Here is an 8,041-nt window from a genome sequence, read left to right on the forward strand (position 1 = left end):
CAAAAGCCGCACAGCTATAAGACCACCAGGTCTGTGTTATTCAGAAAGGTAATTTTTCAAAATTAGAGCATGTTTTCAGGGTTCTCTGTAATAGAGGCACATACATTTGGGAGCAGAGAATTGCCTAGCCATCTAAATGATTTTTTAATTCTCCTATATAAGATGAAAAGATAATCTGGGTCATCACTAGATCAGGAGACATTTGAAATTTGTAGGACCAGCTAAACTGCATGTAACTACAGAGAATAAACGATTTGACATGAGTCTTTGCAGCAGCTTCTTCAGATTTCCCAGCAGCTGAGGTTTTATTTCTTCATTTTTCTTCTGTAGCTACACAGAGGCTTTGAGTCACTTTATCAATGACTGTTGCAGCAATCCGCTCTTGGTAGCGTGAAAAAAAAAAAATGCCACAGTGGAATTTCTTAGCTGTTTTTAAAACCGCAGGCCAGATTTTCAAAGGCAAATGGTTTTGTGCTTGCTGAACAGGGCAAAGGCAGGTGGGTCGGCAGGGTTGCAGCCCTGTGAGGGATGCTGTATGGCGAGCCAGGGTGTGGCCCCGCCACTGTATTTTGGGGGAATTTGGCCTATTTTGCCCTGTTCTGCTGAAGTGCTTTCCCGACTGTAGGAATGTTTCTATTGAGCAACGCAGAGCTGCTGCTGGGATGAATAATTCATAGAGTAATGAGACATGGCAGACACTTTCAACACTCAATCAGTTTTGGTTTGGGGTTTTTTGGGTTTTTTTTGTTGTTGTTTTTTTAATTCAGGCTACTGCTGACCTAATTTATCTAGAGGATGAACTTAGCTGATCTGGACAGACAGGGATTAATTTAATAATAGAAACTGCAGGGAATTATGTGATAATGAAATATTAAACCCTTTTACCGCTTGATGCTGCTTCCCTTCCCAGCGAGGGTGCGTCCTGTGCTAGCTGTCCCCGCCGGCCCTCTGGCACCAGGTGGAACACGTGGCTTGGTACCTGGAGTGTTGGACTGGGACTCCGGGCTTTGGCTCCTGTTTCAGCTTTGCCACTGCCCTGTTGAGTGGATTTGGAAAAGCTGCTTCATTTTTCTGCGCTGATGCCGCCAACAGCTGTGGATTGCTTTGACGGGCGGAAAACACGACAGCAGAAGTTTGCTCTGCAAGTGGGTGCAGAGACCTCTGCAGTCAGGTTACGCTCAGCTACTCCAGCTGTGGAGGTGTCTTCAGTGTTGGGAGCATAATGGGGCTCTAATGTGAGAAAATATTTACAGTGATTTTATCGTTCTTTGTGCTGCCACTGGTGTTTTCATGTGTCTGGAATTCTCTTCTTCCCCTGGTAGACTGGAAAACGGCAAAGTGTGGCCTGTTTTCAGAGTGGGAGGAAGGCTCTGAGGAATGAGCATCATGTCAGAGATGACTGAGGAAACCTGTGGCACGGGACAAGAAACCCTGTCCCATGACAGCCAGGGGAGCCTCACTGTCTGATTATTTTCTGCATTTCATTCAGTGTACCTTTCACTATGCACTGTGTGATTAACAACTTTAATATCAGAGTAAGAGTTTAACTCCTAAATTGCTTCTGAATAAAGATATCTGAATAAAGCTAAAAAATAAATATATTTGAATAAAGCTATCTTTCATAAGATATGAGTAGCAGCTGAGGGAGCTGGGGGGGGTTTAGCCTGGAGAAGAGGAGGCTGAGGGGAGCCCTTCTCGCTCTCTGCAGCTGCCTGGGAGGGGCTGGAGGCGGGGGGGGGGGGTTGGTCTCTGCTCCCAAGTCGCTAGTGATGGGATGAGAGGAAACGGCCTCAAGCTGCGTCAGGGGAGGTTTAGGTTGGGTATTAGGAGAAGTATCTTTATGGCAGGAGCAGTCAGGCATTGGAAGAGGCTGCCCAGAGAGGTGGGGGAGTCACCATCCCTGGGGGTGATCAAAAAATACGTAGACATGGCATTTCAGGACATGGTTTAGGAGGCCTGGGGGTGCTGGGTTGACGGTTGGACTTATTGATCCTAGAGGTCTTTTCCAACCTTAATGATTCTATAAGACATAGAAGAAAACACCATGTGTGATTCAAGGGGCTGCTTGGACCTTTTTGCACTCCAGACAGGCTCCTGAGACCATGAAAGCATTGGCAATCGCCAGCAATGAGCGCAGCAAGCCGTGAGCATGGCACAGTCCCCTTTGCACAGTCCCCTTTGGAGCGATATCAGGCTTTACCCTTGCTTGTGGCTGGCTGTTGGCCTGGCTACTCATGCAGTTTAGTTTGAAAATAAACATGTTATTTTGAAGAAATTAGAGGAAGCAGAATTACTAAAAAATTTCTTTTTTCACACCGTAGCAACAAGGGTTGAGACAAAATCCCCTGTAGCTGGTAGTGCGATGTTTGCTTAGTGCGCTGGTTATTTAGCTCAAATGTTAGTGCTTCTACTGACTGACTGTATCGGTTTGCTCTGGGGGTTTCTCTACATGACTTTCAGCCAGTATTGATACTGCCTCTAACCACTGCTGGTATGTGTTCTTATTTTGCGCTTTATCTGAAGGTACTGTGTGTTTTCTTGCCTGCTGCCGATCTCTGCTCTGGCATAACCTCTTACCTCCTGCAATCACTCAGGAGTCAGTCTGCGCTGGATGTGGGAATAGCTTCACTGCCACATCCACTCAAAGAAAAGTGATTTGTGCATGTCCTGCAGGTCAGAGATATTCCTCCTCAAAGCCCACAGTGGGTAGCATAAGCTTTATAGACAGACAAGGCTTTTGCAGCCTGACACTAGGCTTTTTTCCAACCCCAGCAGCAGACCCTGCTGTACCCTGAGTGCTGCCCTCCTGCAGCAGCTTCCTCATGCTTCCCATTGACCCATTCTCCAAGGTGGTGCTCAGCAAACTCAGCTTTTCTGCCTCAACTCATTAGGTATTCCAAAACATGAGATGAGGCTCACCGGATAACAAGTTAATATTTTAGTAAGATCAGAGCATGAAGAACTTGAGGCTTTCACTGTAAACCTGCAAACAAACAAGTACAAGTACAATCAGTCGTAGATAATTGGGGTTTTTAGTTGTTCTGGTATGTCCTCTCTAATTCAAGGCCTTGCTGAGTTGCACTGTGGGCTGGAGGGAGTTTCACATGCTGCTTACCCTTGGCGTAGTGCCTGTGAGTCGAGTAATTTTTTTCTTCAGTGCGGTGTCTCAAGTTAAGGAGAATGGAGTTTGCATCTCCTGCCTGTAATTGTTTTTTAAATGGCTTCTGCCCTGCTTTGGCTAGGATGGCTTAATATGTATTCCTGGGCTCTTATGAGAATAACAGTTGATTTTGCATCATACAGCAGGGAAAAAAAAAGAGGTTAATTATAAATGCCTTCTGTGAAGCTTGTGAAATATAACACGTTAATTACCAACACTCAATGGAGAGTGCCCAGGACACCCTTTGGTACATTATTAACACAGTTAACAATGTGCTTTGTCTGGATATGTCTATAAGAGGAAACATCCACCCCAGAGCTTACGCTAGGATCATGTGTGCTACTATCTCCCAAATCAGACAAGAATTGGCATAAAAGCTGAGATGGTATGCGATGAAGAGTTTGCCTTGGCTGGAGACGCGAGAGCTGAGGGACAGCTGTTGCGGCTGTGTCAGGGGGGGTGCAGAAGGGGAGACGAGCCGGAGGTGATCCGGGAAGCCTCGTTAGCCCTCCCCGAAGCCTGGTTATCCTGCTTTGAGCAGATGAGTGAGCATCCACGGGCTGAGGGAAGCAGAGATAGCAGATAGGATGGTGAAAAGCGGGAGTAGGATGGTCGTCCCCACTGAGCTCGGGGACAGGAATGTCTGAGCTGTGTTCGTTACCAGGATTTCTTCCTGGAAGTATGATCCCACATGAAGTTATTTTTACAATGGGAAAAGTGTACAAAGGGTCACAGGACATTATATCCACCCTTGCAAAACTAGCCTTGATCTAATGATAGCAGTCATTGGACTCGTCCTAAAATCATCATGACAGAGGAATCCCTCACCCCAGGCTAACCGTAGCAGACCTTGACTTGCAAGGACAAGCAAAACTTGAGTGCCAGGTGAAACCTCTCATCTTGCTACAGTACCTACTGCACCCTTATGGGGTTACCCAAAGGACAGCTATGACATTTAGCTGTCCTGGAGGGCCGGGGGCTGGGACAGACGTTCTGGCCGCTCAGGCGTAGCAAGGTCCTGCCTGCAGAGTGCGACCTGCCGTCTGTCAGGTCACAGCTATCGCCCAGCAAGGTGAGAGGTGGGAGAGTCCCAGGCTGTCCTGGACAGGGACCCTGCTCTCGTGGGTAGTGATGAGGGGTTACAGCCCCTGGTCCTGTGGTGCCAATTCTCTTCCATGGGGTACGCTGAGTGATGAGTAGGTGTGGTAAACTCTTGAGCCACCTCATCTGTTTAATGACTTTGCTTGAGAGTCCTTTTCCTGTTAGGAACCAGAATGAATGGGAGAGGTAAACTTTGACTCATACTATCTCACGTCCTCACGTCAGAGGAGGATAAATAAGTGTGAGAAGATGCCTTGAGCTTTCATTTAAAGTGACTTTGTTCCATTGAGCTGAAATCCCACACTGATGCATTTGTACACTTGTGCATTTGAGTCACATCATGGTAGTTAATCAAAACTACCTCTAGTACTACTGCTGTTCCTCTGAACAGGCTGATAAAATCTAGGAGAAGCTGTAAGTCTGCTTGGTTTGCAATGCAAAATGTTACTGAGCTCAGGTTTTGTGACCTGTGCTGTAGTCGTGCTTTATTTTTTGTTTCTTGCTACTCAATGCAGCTCAGCTACCAATTGTATAAGTACATTCCAAATCATAAGAATTTAATGTCAATATGCTTACAGACAAGTAGGCTGGCTGGATTCTTGGTGTGGAGGTGTGAAGGATCTGCTGAGGGCAAGCCCAAGACGTGAGTTTGAAGGTCTGTGTGCTGCTCAGTGCGAAGCCCTGGGTTGCGCAGCTGGATTGACTCTGGTACCTCTGCGAGCTCAGGTATCTCAGTGTTGCCTTGCAGCCTGCTGGTACCCAGCAGGCTCTGCACAGCACTTCACGCTTGCTTTGGGTTCACCATGAATATTCATGTCAGTGCCTGTTTTATGTTGATAGTAAACAAGGTCAGCTGGAGGTTCTGGGGGAAAGGGTAGACTTGGCTTTTCTCCCTTTGGAGAAATTCTTGGCATTTCTTGTAACTCCCCAACCTCTGTGTGTAGCCTAGGTCCCACTTAGCTTTAAATTATGGTGTTAAGGCACTAGCCACACTGTCCCAAAGCTTTCTGAAACCGAACTAAACAGCAACCTTCTCTCTTGGCTACTCTACTTGGCGTGGTAGTGATGCTGCTACAGTTGCATCTCCTGTTCCCATGCCCTTTTGCATTGCAATTCCCAGCTGAGGGCAGCACAAAGACCAGCAGAGTCTGGGGAGAGAAACACTGAGTACATGCTCAAAAACACTATTACGTTTTGTAATTCCTCCTTCTTATTGAAAAGGTTTGGGGGATACGATGAGAGCTACAGGCACTCCGAAGGTCTCTTTTGTAGTATGCAGCTGAGCACTCCTGCTCTACAGAAGAGCTCTGGTTTGCCCACAGCTTCATATAAGACTTTATTTTTCATGCAAGTGTTACAGGCCAGGCTATGGAGCTGTTTTCAGTGCTCTGGGGCTTTATTTCAATGGAGGCTAATAAAAGTTAATTCCAGCAGCATCCTGGGAGTAGTACCTGATGTCTTTTGGAGCAACCTATGCCCAGATAAGACACTGCACAGTCTAAGGATGTCCTTATATATGCCAAGTATTTCCTATAGGTGTTCCTTAGGTTTCTCTAAGGCATCCATAAGGCTGGTGGCATCCTTTGTCTACCAGACTTTGGCTACTGACCATATCTGGCACTGCTCTACCTTTTTTTTTAGCGTTTTGGTTTTTTTTAAAGTTTTAGGCACCAGAGCCTTGTGAACTGAACAACTTCCTGAATGTTTCATCCTAGAAATCTCCTAATTTCTTCTGTACCTTCTTATCTTTGTTATAGATCTGCACATAGATCAATGCAATTATTTATATAGAGATCAAGGCTTTATTGAAATTTTCTTCAAAAAGCTGTGAGCAACTCCTGTGATGATCTGGTCAGTCATAAACTTTCTAGATGAAATCCATGTTTGGTCATATCATTAAAGTCCCTTTTAGTGGGCTACAAACTCCAGCTCAGCTGGAGGCAATTATTATCTGATATGTACCCTGAGCAGAACATAATTATACTTGTCACTAAGTGGCACTGTGTAAATTACTCTTTAATTGCTACACATCAAATCAGCAGCTACACGGTCATTTTTATGTGAAGATAAAGAGTTCCAGTATTAGCTTCATCACTCTGGCATCTGCCTTCACCCAATTTCTCATTTGTTCTCTTTAGTGCTTAAGATGTAATTTTGTGTGATGAAACCTTTTTAATGTATTTGGCATTTGTCCTATAAACACTCTGTTGGCCTTAAATATGGTGGTAGAGAGTTTAATGTTAAAAACACAAGGAGTAATATAGAAGACATGTGCTTCAAGTACTGCTGTCAAGATAATTATTGCATATCATCTGGGGCCAAAACCTTTTTTCTGGCTGGTGTGTTGATAATACAGGGGAAGTCACAGAGGCTGTGAGGAATGCAACCCTTTATCATGATTTAGTTGGCCTATACTTTTGGTTTTTATTTGGCCTTCGTATGGGGTAGATAACTGCATTTGAACTACATCTAATGTGGATGCACTTCAGCCCTCTTAACCCTTGCTAAGTTAGGAGTGAGCAGAGGAAAGGAAAAATCTGATCACTGTGGTGCAAAGCTTTTCATCTTATCTGGGATAAGGTCTTGGACCAGATGACTTAATTTGGCTGCATTCCCCTGCACTGACTGTGTTTGGGGTGGATTGACATGTATCCTGCTTGTTGCTGCCACCGAGGCTGGGGCAGGTACGCTCACGGTCCATGCACTGCCCTGCCTGCGGCTCCCAGAGATCCTTCCCCAAACCCCCTCTGCAGCAGCAGCTCGGAGTGTTTCTCACCCAGAATAGTCTTGTATGCTTTCCACCTCAATGCTAATGGATTGAGAAGTCATTTTAAGAGGTTCAGTTGTATGGCGTTGGGGCAAAATCCAGATGTGGAGTGGAAATGTGAGGGGAGCGTATATTACAGAAGAGTTGCTGGAGGACTTGTTTTGTCCAAAATGGGGGATCTGTCCGCCCCAATTTGTGGCACAAAGCAGACGCTCCTGGTCAGTAGCATGGATGGCTGCTGGAGCAAGGTGTTTGCTTTTCTTATGCTTGTGCCCCTCGTTCTATCGCCGACACCAGATACCTTTTGGCAAAGAGGCTGCAAGGAGCAGCCAGGGCTAGCAGCCAGCCTGCCCCGGTTTTACATTCCAGGGCTGTAATTTCTAAAGCAGTTTATGCTATGAAGCATGGACAGACTGTTCAGAATAACAGAAGGAACGTTTCCAGTTAGAGAAAAACCTCAGCAGTGTGCTTACGTGAAGCCTTTTCAGTCTCCTGCCTCGGGGAGTAAGGCCCGCAGCAGGAGCAAACCTTCATATCCAGGGAAGGTGCTGCTGCCCTGGCCCAGAGCTCAGGCGTTAAATTTGAAGTGTTATTAAGTCAAGGTGTATGTACCTATATGTTATAATCGACATATAAGTGCAGTTGAAAGCCAACTTCTCAAATTCTTTGCGGTCTGCAAGCCTCCCATCACAGGGTTTTGATTTATGTCCTTTCGGTAGCAATTCCTCCAAGAATTTGCTGTCTTACTGAGGAAATACTGCTTCAGGAAGACCCCAAATGGCCTTTTTACTTTGGTATTTTCATTACCTTGTTTCTTCTATCCTGCTCTCGTCTTTGGTACAGGGCTTTCTCAAGATGTATGTGCTGAGTCAGAGCTCGAGGGCAGGCAGAGAATCCATGGCTGCTGGGGCGCTGGAGCATTAGCCTTGAGCTGAGCCAGAAGTCTGGCCTAGGACTGGCTTAGGTATCACAAGATGGTATGAGAAAATAGACCTGGGTTTCTCTTTGCGTTC

This window comes from Phalacrocorax aristotelis, chromosome 16 (assembly GCF_949628215.1).
Source record: "Phalacrocorax aristotelis chromosome 16, bGulAri2.1, whole genome shotgun sequence".
In the NCBI taxonomy this organism is placed as follows: Eukaryota; Metazoa; Chordata; class Aves; order Suliformes; family Phalacrocoracidae; genus Phalacrocorax; species Phalacrocorax aristotelis.